Raw genomic sequence first — 16,679 nt, forward strand, 5'->3', positions numbered from 1 at the left:
CAGTATAGTGAATGGTCTATACTTTGATGGACGTAAAGATACAACACAAACGGTTGTGCAAGGTCCAAACGAAAAGCACTACAGATCTGTTCAATTGGAAGAACACTATACTGCAGTTGGCGAGCCGGGGAGTTATTACCTCACCCACTTTTCTCCTGAAGATGGCAAGGGCAGAACCATAGCTCAACATCTATTCAATTCATTACAAGGTACAGAATTGCAAAATAAACTGGCAGTTGTTGGTACTGATGGCACTGTATCAATGACAGGAAAACACAACGGATGCATTCGAGGCCTGGAAGAGTTGCTGAATAAGCCACTTCAATGGATAGTATGTCTGCTACTTAGGCTACTAATGAATTGCCTTTGGGACATGTGTTTACTGTTTGCAGGTCTCGATGGTGCTACAAGTGGCCCAGACACATTTGCAGGTCCAATTGGAAAAAACTACATGGAACTGTATCCTGTTGGCCAGTTACTCAATTCGAAGAGCTCTCGCCACCACTTTTGGCCTTTCCAAAGCTCCCATCCGAAGTTGTGAATGACTTAAGTACGGACCAGTTCTATGCTTATAAAATGTGCTGGGCAATTATTGAAGGAAACGTTGATGATGATCTGGCTTATTTGGATGTTGAACCAGTTGTGCATTCAAGATGGGTAACTTTGGGATGCAGAATTTTACGTTATTATGTGACAGTTGGTGAACCGCCTTTGAACCTGGAGATTCTGGTTCGTTTTTGACTTTTTGCCTTGAAGTATATTTTCCGACTTGGTTTGAAATCAAGCTAAACAACCATATAACAAATGGATCCATGAACTTTTTCAACTTGTTTCAACGAGTTTTGAATTTTTCTGACCAAAACGTTCGGGAAATTGCTTTGAATGTGGTGACAAGAAACGGTTATTTCGCACACCGCGAAAATATTCTGATTGCAATGCTGGGGGATGATAATGAAGACATACGAAATAAGGGTGTGACCAAGGTGCTTGCAATTCGCAAACATGCCGCTGAAACAAATTCACTTATGGACATTGAAAGTCATAGCAGTTCCAACCCATTGAACTGCAGTCCAATTCGTTTGTTCTGTGTTCCAAAGTTGAACTTGGAAGCAAAGGCATACCCCGAGTTAGTTGTCGGCAGCAATGGCCGAGTCGGCAGCAATGGCCGAGTGGTTAGCGCGTTGGGCTCGCAGTCGAGAGCCTGCGTGTTCGACTCCAGCCACCCGCACTTGCTGTTGTTTCTCTGGGCAAGAAACTTTACGATAATTGCCTCTACCCAGTGATCGATTTCGAGTAATGGGTAGTACCAAATTTAAGTCATAAATAGAGTAGACAACCGGAAACAGACATTGCCGTCGGCTGCAGCGTGAGTCAGGTGTACGTCGGAAGGCGTACACCGATGCATAGCGCTCAAGTCCGCTTTCCCGCAATGCAGGATAAAGATAAACAAACAAATATTGAACCTTATCAACAACTTTCTCCAGCAATTGAGCACTTAACCGATGCAGAGTTGGAAGAATGCCGCGAGAAGCCTCTGATTTTGTTTTATCCATGCCACAATCAAACAGTGGAACGACATGTGAAGCTCGTAACAGAAGCATCAGCACAAGTTTCAGGATTTAAAAGACGAGATGGACTCATTTGCCAAAAAGTTAAGTCTCGTAAACTGATGAAAAAATTTGACACAAAAATCCATTTTAAATAAGTCGTTTTAATTCAATTGACATACCTATTCCTTTTTTTTTTTGTGATTATCGTGCCATCAGAAGGCCTGAATTGTCATTTTAAAAACAGAGCCTTTTAGGACTAGCAAAGCTCACACTTGAAATACTTCAACTGAGGAATTACAAATCAACGAAGTTATGAAAAAACGTTAAGTTTGGGGGCGACTGGGATATGAGTTTACCACTCTTCGAGTCTCCAGCCACCCAAATATATGTCAAACACAATCTGCCTCCAGCCGTAATCAAACTCGTGCTTTGCCGCTGCAGTATTGAAATCCTCGAGCAGTTCCGCTCGGCCATGTCGCTAACATGTCACACCAGGCAAAGCAACTTGTTTTTGCAAAATGAATACGAGTGCTTTGAAGTTCCATCACCAAACGCTTGTGATATTTTTGCACTGCTGCAATTAATATTATGCTTAATGTGAGTGCTTCATTATGATGTTTTGAACTGATGTTAAAAGGACTGTGTTGTGAATATTTTTGGATTATTGGCCCAATCTTCGGTATTATCAGTGTGTTACTATATCTTGTGCAACATATCAGATTTTTTTTTCAAAAAACTTATGACAGATCACAATTTGTCAGAAAAAATACTGAATTTTAACAAAAATGTGTGTATATTTTGGTTTTTTGGCTATAACTCGTTTTGTATTGTAAATAGAGCAAACTTTCTTCTTAGGACAGATAGAAACATGATGTTTTGGCAGCTTTTGAGCTATATATCATGACTCTACGACCAGTGGTTACATAGATAGGCAATTTTACCCCCTCGCACGCATAAATTGGGGGGTTGCCGGCTGGAAAATGGGGGCAACCCCCTAAAGTCAATTTTTAATGAAGTTTTAGGTCATTTGTCAAGATTTAAGAACCCTGTTTTTTTCGATTTAAACAAAAAACTTTTTTCACTCCACCCTAATAGTCATGCACACTGCTTACAGAATTTTTTGTAATTCAGTTTTTCCCATTTTGTAATGTTTGATGTCCAAACGATTATTGGATGTCCAAACGATCCAAACTTCGCTTCTTTTTGCCCTTATGCATGACTTTGCATGTGCGGCTGTGCGCACACATTTTTTAGCTGAATTTTCTAGAAAAAACTATATTTCCGTTTTTACAAGAGTGTAATTAACTTCCCGTGTTGTTCATAAAGTACGGTAGTGGAATATGAGATTAAATGCAAGAAGCCCGACTTACACTTGGAGTTTGCTAGACTGTTCTGACTATTAAGATTTTATTTCAGACATGTCCGTAAAAGTGAAAAATAAACAATCAATTCTTGGAACCTATTTTACTTTGCTTAAAAGCTAGAGATTTAATTTCGCTATACAGTAGAACTCGGTTAATCCGGATCTTTGCCTAATCCGGATAAAACTGGAAGTACAAATGATTTGTAATCTTTTTCTTGAGAAACAGCTTTGGATTATCCGGATTATTTAATCCGGATCTTCGCCTATTCCGGACAAAAGTTGCGCTTTTTCTATCGCTTTATCCGGACTTGCCCGTGATTACTTTGTTTGACCGTGATTTTTTGTAAGTTTTTCATGGAAACTCGTCTTCGGTAACTGTTTTCATAAGTTTTGAGTGACTACAGATTATTCCGACACGCATGTCTGAAGATGTAACTTTTGCCAGTGTGTTCTTGCGTTAGACGCAGAGTCTACAAATACATTCATTTTACATGCATACTGCATTTCAAAAGAACTCTATCACTGGGTCGCTAATGTGGTGATCGCGCATCTCGGAATTGGCAGATGACCACACTAATGCGTTCAATTTCGGTGATTTTTACCGATACCCTTCTATCTAGGTAACGTCAGGCTTGATAGAACCGTCATCGGTTAATCCGGATCTTCGCCTAATCCGGATGGAATCGCCGGTCAAATCGAATCCGGATTAACCGAGTTCTACTGTACTTTAAATTTTCAAATATTCTTTTTTACATGTGCTAGCTAAAGATACTATTACTATTTAAATTGTTAGATTGTTGTGCAAATTCCATCTTTTGATAAATGCAAAATAGCAGTATACTTGGAATAAACGTGATATTTCTAAACAGTGTAACTTCAACAAGACACCATTCCGTAGTTAGTCAGTTAGTGCTGGGATTTACGTCCTTTGTTCCCCATATTGCGAGAGTTAAACGTCAGCAAACTTTGTCCCGGCTTGATGGCGCTTTCCACGCACTTCTATTTTGAATGTTGACTGCCACAAGATTCCCCTTTTGTAGGTCGATCTAAACGTTATCGCAATATCGCACCACCTCTTCTTTGGTCGTCCACGTAGATTACGCATTTCTACTTCCATCGACTGAACCTTCTTGGCCACCAAAAGTCCTGTTCCATTCAATTTACATGGCCATACCAATAGAGCCTCCTCCATCGTATGACCTCTTCTATTTTGGTGGATGCCAAGCCTTCTTAATTCTTCATCCATCAGTCACTTTGAGAATGGAATGGCCCGTTCAATAGAATACGATTCGGAAACAGCCTTTTTAGGAGAAAGCCCTTTTCGGAGATTTTTTGAAAATCTAACGACGTCTTCTGTAAATCCAATGACACCTTCTGTTTATTTAGAGAATTTTGTATTTTATTCCACAATATCGTTTCTTTTGCATTCAGACAACAAAAAATAAATTGAATTGAAATTTAGCGAAAAATAAAAAGCGAATTAAATTTATTTTTGAACTATTAAATTAAAATGTTTGTTGACATAAAATTGACATCTATTTATCCTGCGTCGCCGTCTGTATGCAAACTTAGAATATATTCGATTCCTCAACTATTAGAAAATTCCAATCCCTAGTTTAACAAGTCAATACAAAAACGCCGGAGATGATTCAATCGATGTCAAATAACAAAACAAACAAAAATTAACAGTTCATGCGTCCATTTGGAAATTATGGCTGATACCACATAAGAAGTCTCACATAGACTGTTTGTTCATTCAAGATTGTTAAAACTAACTTTTAAATCGGGTGATCATTCATTTCTCTATTTGTTTGTAAGCTAATTCAATGCAATATAGGTACTATACATATGTCGATGTGATTTTACAATTCTCCGAAAAAGGCTGTCTATGAATAGGGATTTCTCCGAATCGAATTCTCCCAATAGTAGCAGACCCCTTTGAGCAGAATTGTCTACCTCACCATATGGCATATAGCATTGTTATAATGGCTCAAACACTTAATGTCATCCACGATGACTGGCCACGTATCGCTGGCATAAAGCATTACACTTCTGACACATCTTCTAATTAGGAAGGGGATACTGCTGCTCACTAGAATGGGAAGGAGCTCTTGAAAATTCTTTCATGTGAATTTGATTCTCGCTGTGACAGTGCATTTACATCCGACTGACTGACTAATTACAGTAGAACTCGGTTAATCCGGATTCGTTTTGACCGACGATTCCATCCGAATTAGGCGAAGATCCGGATTAACCGATGACCGTTCTATCAAGCCTGACGTTACCTAGATAGAAGGGTATCGGCAAAAATCACCGAAATTGAACGCATTAGTGTGGTCATCTGCCAATTCCAAGACGTGCGATCACCACTAGGGTGGATCAAAAAAAACGAATTTTTGAGTTTAGCTTAGTGCATCTGCTAAAAGATGCAGTTTGGGCTATCTTTTACATTGGTACTTAAAAAAACATTTTTTGACCCCGTTTGACCCCTATCCAAGAGCGCTCTAGTGGCCGCCGAGCCAAAATTCCTTAAATTGGCTATAATTTTTTTTCTAGTGGGTGTAGGCTAATGATTTTGGTGTCTAACCCCACTAAATCAAGTCTTAGGAAGTCACTTCTGCAGTCTAAAATGATGCATGAGCAGCCAAAATTGCATAATGACATTTTTGCTCTAAAAAAGGCATTTTATGGGAAAGAAACCAGCATTTTTAGATATTTCGGGCAGTTTTATGGATGAATTACTAAAAAAAGTGTAACCTAGGTAAAACACACTAGGATGTGACCATTTGTGTGCAAACTGGCCTCTAGTCCAACGAGGTGGTTGAGGTGATATGAGGTTCAATAGACTACAGAAGCATATGTTAGTGCAGCTGCATGTTGCATATATATTTATTTGATAGTGTAAACTTAACTATTGGATTTATTACAGCTTTAGATATTGTTTATTTCAATGTTTGTAAATATCTGATCACACTTAACTTAATTGAGTTTATATGATGTTTAATAGAGGCAAAACTTGCATTTGGCTTCTGAATAAGCATCCCATTGAACACATCCTGGGTAGTGTGCACACAACCCCCCTTGTTTTTTACTTTTTTTGTACTATTGACTTGTAGATTTGTGAGGTTGTTCCACTAACCAAGAATCTTTGCTGGTCCAAAAATCAGTAGAATTGGGGCACGTTTATGTGGGCCACCATCCCATTCAAAATTTTAGGTTTGCCATTATGTAAATATTGAATTACCAGTATTTTCACCCTTCTCAGCAGAATTTGTATGTTTCAACAAAACAATATGCAATAAACTTTTGCCTGTTCCACTAACTATCGTACAGGGAATTAAAAGAATATGCTTGTCTATACGAGTTGTCTGTGAATTCACATTTTTTACGCGTTGGAATAGCTAAAAATACAACTCCAGTGAGCGGAAGTGGTCTAAAATTCTAATTTCGCACTGGAAATAGATCAAATACACATAGAAAGTTACCAATAGGCTAGTAAGTTTGGTACATGAAAGCCTGGTATTGAATCTGTATGTATGCATATACAGTAACCCTAACACATTTTGTCACAGAAGGCAATGTGATCGACTAGTCTAATCTGTGCAAGAGGATATTAGTTTTTTCTCTTTCTCAAATTAGGTGTGTCTTTTCAGTTAGCTTCCACTAGGCTATTTGTAAAGTGTTTTGATAGTGTTCCTCGTTTCTGGCACTATGTAGATAATAATCGGTGCTCAGTTTAACTCCATGTTCAGCCACATTGTAAACAGCTTTCTGGTACGACTCTGATTCAGACCATTTCTCTACTGATAAAGGAAGAAAATCATCATTTATCTCTAAAACAGAGAAAAAGAACCGAGAGTCCTTTGTGATAAAATCTGTCAGTTTTGATTCCAGATTGATTTCTGATGGAAAACGTGGTTTCCTGTAGCTAGCCAATGCCAAACCGATCTGCTGGTGTAAAAACAGGATCTCTAGGTTTTACATGTATAAGTTCATCAGCCATCTGATGTTTTCCTCTTCCTGAACTTCAGAGCTGAACAGTGCCAGTCCAGTGGTACCATCTCAGCAGAGAGATACCAAAATTGACGTTTGAAGCTACGTTCAGCAGCATCTGATATCAACTTATGCACTGCTCCATATCTGAGAATGTTCTTGTACATAGTCAAACAGTTCCAAAGAGCATCTACAGCAACACTACAACGAAACCAATATATATAATACAGTAGACGAGTGAATAAAATTCATGAGATCTTTCAGTTTAGCCACTTGTGAAACTGATGTGATAGTTCCCTTAGGTAACTTAGCTATTTGATTTTCCAGTAGCACCAATTGATAGGAATGAATCAATTTGGCCATCCATCTGGCCTTGTGTGTGGCCCCAGAACGGTAGAATTTCACATTTTGTAGACCAGGACTGATATAAGCAATGCACAAGTTCATAAGTTATTTATAGTTGCCTCAAATGAACTTGTATTTGCTTTGTGCAAGTTGAGCAACGTCATCTTTGAGGTTCTGAATGATATCATGTGTTGTTATTAAAAAGCTGTTGATATCCACTTATCCAGTGTACTTAGCAGTTGGCCACTGTGGAATAGGATCCCAGTTCTTGCGGAGTCTCATGAAGATGCTCCTTTCTGGTTATTTTGAAACCTCTAGCTTTAAATTTTCAAAGATATGTGACACAACGATTTCACCGATGTGATATAAACAAGCTGACCAGAGAAGTTCCTTATCTTAAGAGCTACAGTAGAAGCAGTTTTTGCGTTTCTTTTTTAGAGTATTGTTGTTTTTCTGGTATTGTCTGTATTTCTGTTTTTCTGCACTACGGTAAAAATCCTACTTTCTTTCCTTCTGACTCGTTTGAATGAAATAGAGTCAAATTCGGCTATTGTGGCTGTCCTGTCTGTCATCATTTCTTTTAAGAAAGATATGTCTGCAGGATTTGATATAAGCTCCTCAACAAAACACTAACATATACGGCTACTGATTTCGCCTGAACCCGTTGTCATGCATTTTGTGTCCATTACTGTAATGCTATGGATAATTGGATGCACAAATTAAAGGCAGCATTTTTGCAATTAACTTCATACGATAATTGTTTGCTTTTATATGTTTGCTTCAGTGTATAAACAGCTATACCTTTGGAAGCATTATTTATGAATTTGTTTTTCTTTGCCCTTTTTAAAAAAACACACTAAATTTCCAACTTTTTCAAGCATTTTTGCTGAATAAAGGCTCTGATGTCATTTTGCTAGCCCATAGATGAATTTAGACTGCAGAAATGACTTCCCAAGACTTGATTTAGTGGGGATAGACACCAAAACCACAAGCCTGCACCCACTAGAAAAAAAATTATAGCCAATTTAAGGAATTTTGCCTCGGCGGTCACTAGAGAGCTCTTGGATAGGGGTCAAACGGGGTCAAAAAATGTTTTTTCAAGTACCAATGTAAAAGATAGCCCAAACTGCATCTTTTGGCAGATGCACTAAGCTGAACCTAAAAATTCGTTTTTTTTGATCCACCCTAATCACCACATTAGCGACCCAGTGATAGAGTTCTTTTGAAATGCAGTATGCATGTAAAATGAATGTATTTTTGTAGACTCTGCGTCTAACGCAAGAACACACTGGCAAAAGTTACATCTTCAGACATGCGTGTCGGAATAATCTGCAGTCACTCAAAACTTTTGAAAACAGTTACCGAAGACAAGTTTCTATGGAAAACTTACAAAAAATCACGGTCAAACAAGGTAATCACGGGCAAATCCGGATAAAGCGATAGAGAAAGCGCAACTTTTGTCCGGAATAGGCGAAGATCCGGATTAAATAATCCGGATAATCCAAAGCTGTTTCTCAAGAAAAACATTACAAATCATTTGTATTTCCAGTTTTATCCGGATTAGGCGAAGATCCGGATTAACCGAATCCGGATTAACCGAGTTCTACTGTATATCACCAAGATAGCAGAAAGCATTAACACATTCACACTGGTCTTTATCCAATCAAACTAGATCTTCACCTATATAAAACTAAAAACATACTTATTGGCACCTACTTCAATGTTTTGGTATATGTTAGAAATTTAATTTTTTTATTCTAGTAACGTAAGCGATACCTCTAAATAGTAAACCAAGCTCAAGAAATACCCAATTATCACATCACTCTGATATGGGGCATAGAAATCATGTTATTTGAGTTTGCGATTCCAACCATGTCAAGAAGACTTGCTGCTGTCAATATGAGGGGTCTGCTACTATTCGGTGAGTCCGATTCGGTGAGTCCGATTCAGTGAGTCTGATTCGGTGACTTTCTAACCTCTAACCCTAACCCCAAACCCCTAACCCTAAAACGGCAATGATAATTAGGCTACGGTACCCAATAATTAAAAAAAAAATGAAAAAATCCCCTGTTAAGGGATCGGACTCACCGAAGCGGGCCATTCCGCAATATGAGATATTCATCTTGAAAAGAAATAATTTTTTTTTCTGTATTGGTGTTCATATGTCCGTTTTGTTTTTTTAGTGTGACTATTTGTTTTTTGTTTGTTTTTTTTGTTTTTTATTACTGTGTTACCTGCAATAGGCTAGGGTGGCAGCTGACATAGATGACCTTACAGGTCTTTTATTGCCATCCTGTTGTGCTGATGGACACTCAATTTGTATGTGCTTTTTGTTTGTTTATCGCCAGCAAAACAATAAACTGAACTAATGCACAACATAAAATGTTGAAAATATGTACTACAGTACGATTGATAGCAAAAAGGCCAACACACATTTGACTGTAAGTGAATGGAGAAAGGTATTAGTTAGTGCACCATATTTTTTTGAAACTAACACTACAAACTATCTGCTCTGAAAATGCATGTTGTCACGATGTGTAAATTGCCACAGAGCTTTTAACTCATTAAATGCAGATATTGCTATGAAAGAAAATAATCTTAATAAACTTCCCAAATTTTCAATAGTTATATATATACATGAAGAAAACAGGAACAGAATCACCTAGATCAGTGGTTCTTAACCTTTTAACAGTGGGGGACCAGCAAAATTTTAAAAAAATGTTTGCGGACCGGCAACCAAAGATCGTAGTGAATAGAATGAATATTTGTAACGTTTTGTTAACCAAAGTTGTCGTTGCGCACCATAATGCAAGGTTTTAGCATAGGCTATGATTTGTATTCAGAACGAAAATTAGAATAAAACGGCAATCAAATCAACTCAAATAGAAAAATGTCAATCAATTTCCATACAAAATCAATGTCAGTGGGAAATTTGCTACTGTTACGCTGCCAGTAGCCTATGTGAGGAAAACGAGATATCAAAGAAGTTTCTAAAACACGTAGCTCTGTTTTGGCATCCAGGCGATTTCTTTGCTTTGTAAAAGCCAGACATGAAAAAGAACTGTCGTTTCTAAATAGCTGGTTGAAGTTCAATTACCATCAAATCGATTGTTTTGAAAGTTAGGCACGAATTCGTTTGCAAGAGATAACCAGAAGTGTGACGATGACGTTTTTCGAATCTGGACTGCAAAGTAGAAACACAACATATTGTAATTCAATCAGACTTTCTTTTTCATGAAGATTAAGGTCGCATGTGTTGACATCATCGATGCATAAATTGTTTATCCATAAGTTTCCATGTCGAGGAAATTCATGCTACCGTACGCGAAATGAATCGTTAAAATTGTTAGCCAACTCTTTCAATAATTGTTGACTCACAACGCTCAGCACCTCTTTTTACTTTTTTCACCACTCCATTTCACAAGCATTTTCCACAGCAAATCGGCTTGTCTTCATTCCATTTTTTGAAAAACAAGATCTTTGCTTTCTCAAACTCCGGTTCTGGCAAATTTCCATTGCAAGCTTGACTTTATCCCAGAATTTCAAACTTATCTAATTCCAAATTTTCGTCTACAATGACTTTGAAATTTTTCATAATCAAGGACAAAATTCCCCATTTGTTTATGTATTTCTGTGTTTCAAAACTTTTTGAAAATTATTATGCAATTTGTCACAAAAACATTATCAACGGCACAGAATTAGGTCATCAAAAAGTTCACCTTTATTATCAAACAATTTTACGTGGAGATATGTCAGTTTTACAGCTGTGCATGTTTCACAGTGAGATCACAATTTTACAATATGCTAATGACTCCACATTAAAATAGGCTTTGCAGAAAAAAGGATCTTTTGCGGACCGGCAAAAAAATTACACGGATCGGCACTGGTCCGAGGACCGGCAGTTAAGAACCACTGACCTAGATGACCAACAGTTACAGCAATAACTAAAAAAAAGTCAATTTCCAAATTTAGCCAATATCACACAGCACACAATTGATCCAGGGTCCACGTCTTTTAGGCGCAGACAATTAGGCGCCGGTCAAATGGGCGCGCACAGCCGTACACTGTGGCGTCAGGATATTTAGATGCGGATCACTGTGACACCCGTTTATTTAGGTGCTATTCATAGTAGGCGACCGTAATCTTTTTCAAACAAAAGAGATTGCAAAGTGGGTTCTTTGTGGTACTTGCATAGTCAGGCACTGGACTCCAAAATTTTTACCACCCGCTTGAATATAGGCTACGGTAGGCTATGTTTTATTACTGATGTTTAGTGTAGTTATTATTTGCCTTAAGTAACTAAAAGTGAACTCAGTAATGTTCGAAAACTTGAATAATGCATTGATAAAGCTTTGATGATTGACATTTATTTTTGTTGCGAGTATAAATACACACATTCAGCAAAGTCAGATAAAACAAACGATAACGTAGAATGTGTAGATACTTCAACGGGTGGCTGCGAAGTGACCTGGAAGGTCTTGTAGACTTCTAGTCAAGCAGCCACCGTCAACAAAAAAAAGGTAACAAATTAAACATAAAAGAAGCAATCAAAGAAGTGAGGCAAAAGAATTTAAAACATAAGTTTACGGTATATATATATATAATTGCTTGAATGAATACAAAATGTATCATCTAATAAGAGATCTACATAGGCCTGAAGCCATCATCATTAGTAATACGATAATAGTAAATTTTTATAAAGATTTTTAAATGAGTTAGGTGAGTTTTTTTCTCATTTCCAATGGGATTGAATTCCAAATTTCCACACCTGTATACTTGAAACTACGTTGAAGTTTTAAAGATGAGTATTGAGAAACATAAAAATTATCCTTGTCAATTGCATTTCTGGTATTGCGAAAAAGAACATTTCTTGCTTTTTTTAAATAATTAGAAAAAGTACATGGTAGTGAATTGTCTTCATATTTATGCATTAATTTTGAAGTTTCGAGTTTGAACAAATCTTTTATTTTTAGAACATTTAGTTGTTTAAAATATGGAGTCACATGATCCGACTATCTACCTCCCACAACTTTTTTTATTGCTTTGTTTTGGAATGCTTGGAGTTTGTCGACATGTGTCTTAAAAGTGGAACCCCAAAATTATTATTGCATGGAGATGCACAATAATTGATAGGCTATAAGTGAAGTCTGGTTTTCGAAGGAATGAAAGATTTCAATTTAGACAAGATGCCGACGGACCGAGCATTCGAGCAAGTTTCAATTTTATATCATCGATGTGGGGTTTAAACGAAAGTAGATTGTCAGTAGTTACTCCAAGATGCAATTAATTGAGTTTCGCTTTTAGCAGCATGATTGTTGCTTACTTCACAAGGTAGATTTACACGATCTGTCTTAGCCTGATGCTGCGAGTTTGCTGTGGCAATAGTAAGTTGCGCTAGCTTTCGAAACACAGTTCTCTATTCATGTGCTTTGATGAATGGTGTTGAAATCAGTGAGTGGTTCTTTACTGTGGTTCTTTCGTTTAGCTTGAGGCTGATGGTTGTTGAGTTTCTGTGTTGTTAGGCGTTTTTTGTTGCAAAATCTTTTCGAAGTGCGAAATATATTTTCTGTAACATCTACTGACAACTGATCCCTGTTACCTTAGCAATTGAGGTTTTAGCTTTCTAGATATGGAACAGGGATCGTTTCAGAATAAGACTAGGTCAGAAAGCGAGGCAGACTCCGACGAAGCTCAGCATCAGCCAAGAGCAGTTAGCTACAAAATCTTTTCAGTTGATTAGTAGATTAGATGACGTAGTTCTTCCCTATCGGCACGGTTGTTGATTTTAGGATTTTGTCTGCTGATGAATATGGCTTCTTTGAAACGTAATTTTACCGTGTCATTTTCTTGGGCAATTAATGTAAATTCAAAGTCGGTGTTCTTTGATGCGGGAGTGGAGTGGTCGAATCGTGCTGCCTATGTAGTATGTAACCACTCCACTCCCGCATCAAAGAACACCTCAGTTCAGACAAAAGTTCAGTCTTTAATCATCAACAACAGTGTCACACCGACTTTGAATTTACAATAATTGCCCAAGAAAATGACACGGTAAAATTACGTTTCAAAGAAGCCATATTCATCAGCAGACAAAATCCTAAAATCAACAACCGTGCCGAAAGGGAAGAACTACGTCATCTAATCTACTAATCAACTGAAAAGATTTTGCAACAAAAAATGCCTAACAACACAGAAACTCAACAACCAGCAGCCTCAAGCTAAACGAAAGAACCACAGTAAAGAACCACTCACTGACTTCAACACCATTCATCAAAGCACATGACTAGGGAACTGTGTTCCGAAAGCTAGCGCAACTTACTATTGCCACAGCAAACTCGCAGCATCAGGCTAAGACAGATCGTTTAAATCTACCTTGTGAAGTTACTCCAAGATATTTAGCATGGTCAACTATTTCTAATTTATCATCATTGTAGAGAACATGGTCTTTTGCCGATCGACGCTAACCTGAACTAACAAATAAATGCCGAACACGCGCATTAAAACAACACAATATATTTTTTGTTCAATTTAACATTTTGTGTGAAAAGCATTGCCCTACCTGCCAAGCTGACATAAACTTCAGAATTTACTGGGAATAGCACCTAAATGACCGGCCGCCACAGTGCTCCGCACCTAAATATCCTGACGCCACAGTGTGCGCGCCTATTTGACTGGCGCCTAACTGTCTGCACCTAAAAGACGTGCTCCCTTAATCCATACAGTCAGTAAATTTGGCATACCAACAACTGATCAAATTTAACATATAATTGCCGTAATGAAAAATTTTGATAGATAATTGGCTAGATACTAAAAATGCTACCCAGTGCACTTGGAAATACGTACAGTTTTTGAACTGAAGAAAAACAAACGTTTAAAAAATACACGTTGATATCTTCATTCTAGTCTATAAAACAGTAAATCATTACATTGAAGGTCATTCAACAATGCCAGCTAAATTTTTCAGAAAAGTAGTTTTTGCTTTTGGTAACATGTTAACCACTCAAGTCATTGGATGCAAACTTAGCTTGTGGATAAATGGAAGCACCAATTTTTCGTCCTCCGAACCAGCGTCCATTCAGAGCATCTACTGCTTTTGTACAAAACTCCACATTAACAAACTCAACAAATATTTTCACAAGGACATCTGCATCGGCTTCTTCTCCTTGCTTTTCTTGGTATATAATTACTCGATCCACAGAACCAAACTTGCCACATTCTTCTGTAACTTCTGATTCCAGATCCTCATCAATGTCTTCTACATCAACCATATTTCGCAACACCATCACCTTTGACTCTTCTTTTCTCATTAATTTTTGCATCACCATGTGTCTTGCTTGCACTCCAGACAACTTCATATCCTCCTGTGCACTTAGTGTATTAGGAAGTTCCATGGTTTCTTTCATCTTTTTAATTGTGTCTTTGGACGTTTGCATTGAAGCAATGGTAGTAGGCATAGCAATACCTGGTGGAGGAATATTTTGACGACCAACAGCTACAGGAGTAGCAACTCCAATCGGAGGTACAGATGGAGCAGAGCTTGGAAGTCGACCAGCCAAAAGAGGACTTATCAATGAACTGGAGCTTGACGAGGCAGCAGCTAACATAGGAGTTGCAGTACTGCTAAAAGAGCTTCCTGCTGGAATAATAACACCGGCGGGGGCAATTGCTTTGCCAACTCGTAAATATTGGCCACCTAAATCAAATAAGTTCATAGATGTAACAGCATCATTAGCAGACTGTAGTGAATCATATTCAATAAATCCATAGCCTTTGTGTTTACCAGTCAGTGGGTCATGCACAAGAGTGCATGACAGTATATTCCCAAATGCAGAAAAAACAGACTTTAAATCTTCTGTATTCAAATCAGTGTGTACAGAAGAAACATAAATTCTCTTCTGCAGTTTCGACTCTTCCAACAAAAGATCAATTACAGGGTGACTTTGTGGCATATTAGCTGGTCGCCCAACTTTAATCGATCGTCCACCAAGCATTACTCCACCCATTTGTTCCAGTGCAAGCTGAGCTGCTTCCGGACATTCATACTCAATAAATGCAAAGCCTTTATGTTTACCTGTGATGGGATCAAAGGACATGTTGATTGACTTAAATGGACCGAATGGAGAAAAAGCATTTCTAATCACTTCTTCCTTTAAATCATAATATATTGAACCAATGTATGTGCGGCACATTAAAACAAGAGCTTGTTGCTTTTGCAAATACATAGTTTCATTAGCAATTCCAGGAATTTGTTGGCTTCGTACCACATTTTCCATTGCAACCTTAGCCTGGCTTTGTTGTTTTTGCAACACATGCTTTACACTTTCTTGCATTGCATACTTTTTAGCTTTAGCTAGTGCTTCTTGCTGCTGGTGGTTCAACACTGGGGGTATTGGGTGCTGGCGTGTTGCTGTTTGCACATTGTCACCACCGTTAACTGCAACTGCAGTGGCCATCTTCAACACAACACTTCAACAGTACGAATGATTAAAATAAAAAAGTTTGCTATCATAAACCTGTAAAACAAAACCAACAATTACACTAATCGTAATCATAGCTAACTTGCAAGTGCTGATTTTTAATTTGCCATCTTTTTAGGTTTTTGAGGTTTCTCATGAATGAAGCCGACTTTCAAATGAAGAACTTTTACCTGTTTGCAAACATTGGTGGGAGTGGGAGAGAAGTGCTTCTTCTTCTCAGTTGGGAGCATCCAATTTCAAATGGGAAAAAGGTGAAGATGTAATAGATACTGCGATTACTGCGACTGACTTTCCGACGACTGACTCCAAAAGCATTGCTTTGTATGATGCAGCAAAAACGAAAAATGGCTCCTAGTCCTCATCCTTAGCATCCCTTACAGGGGTCAATCTCAACTTTTTTTTTCACTAGCCCACCGGACTAGTTGCTCCTCGTTTTCACTAGCCCGCACGATTTTTTACTAGTTTGACCAGTTTACCGACTTTTCACTTGTCTGATGACGTATTAAGATAAGTGTTTTGGCTTAGACTGAAACTAACTAAAGTAAAGGCTTTCAACTTTCAGTACGCACAAGAGAGCAACAATACGCACAAAAACACCTTCTCGTACTACAGACGCAAACAATGCAATTTTAAAACGTAAAAAATAAATGTGGCATGCGGTGTGCTTAATATTTATTTATGTTTTAATATTACATTGTGTGCATCTGAAGTACGAGATGACACACCACTCACCAGGGTGGTATAATACATAATATTCGTTCACTGTCAAAAGAAGTGGACTATTGGATGGATTGCGTTTGGTTAGGCCTCCACTGTCAGACCTGTCTGGCTTGTTGGGTCAGCAATCAGCATAACTCTTTAGGTCACGGAGGCACATGAGCTCTTCAACTACGACAAGGTAGCAATCCAAAGAAGAAGGAATCGCCAATCGCCATTTTGTAAACCAAAACTTTT

At 38.0% G+C, this 16,679-nt stretch overlaps 1 pseudogene; it reads right to left on the reverse strand.

Moving 5' to 3' along the window:
- Nucleotides 1-12,758: 12,758 nt before the first annotated feature.
- On the reverse strand, nt 12,759-15,745 carry LOC145784217 (poly(U)-binding-splicing factor PUF60 pseudogene; annotated as a pseudogene).
- Between the last annotated feature and the right edge of the window lie 934 nt (nt 15,746-16,679).

This window comes from Aplidium turbinatum, chromosome 15 (genome assembly GCF_918807975.1).
Source record: "Aplidium turbinatum chromosome 15, kaAplTurb1.1, whole genome shotgun sequence".
Lineage (NCBI taxonomy): Eukaryota > Metazoa > Chordata > Ascidiacea > Aplousobranchia > Polyclinidae > Aplidium > Aplidium turbinatum.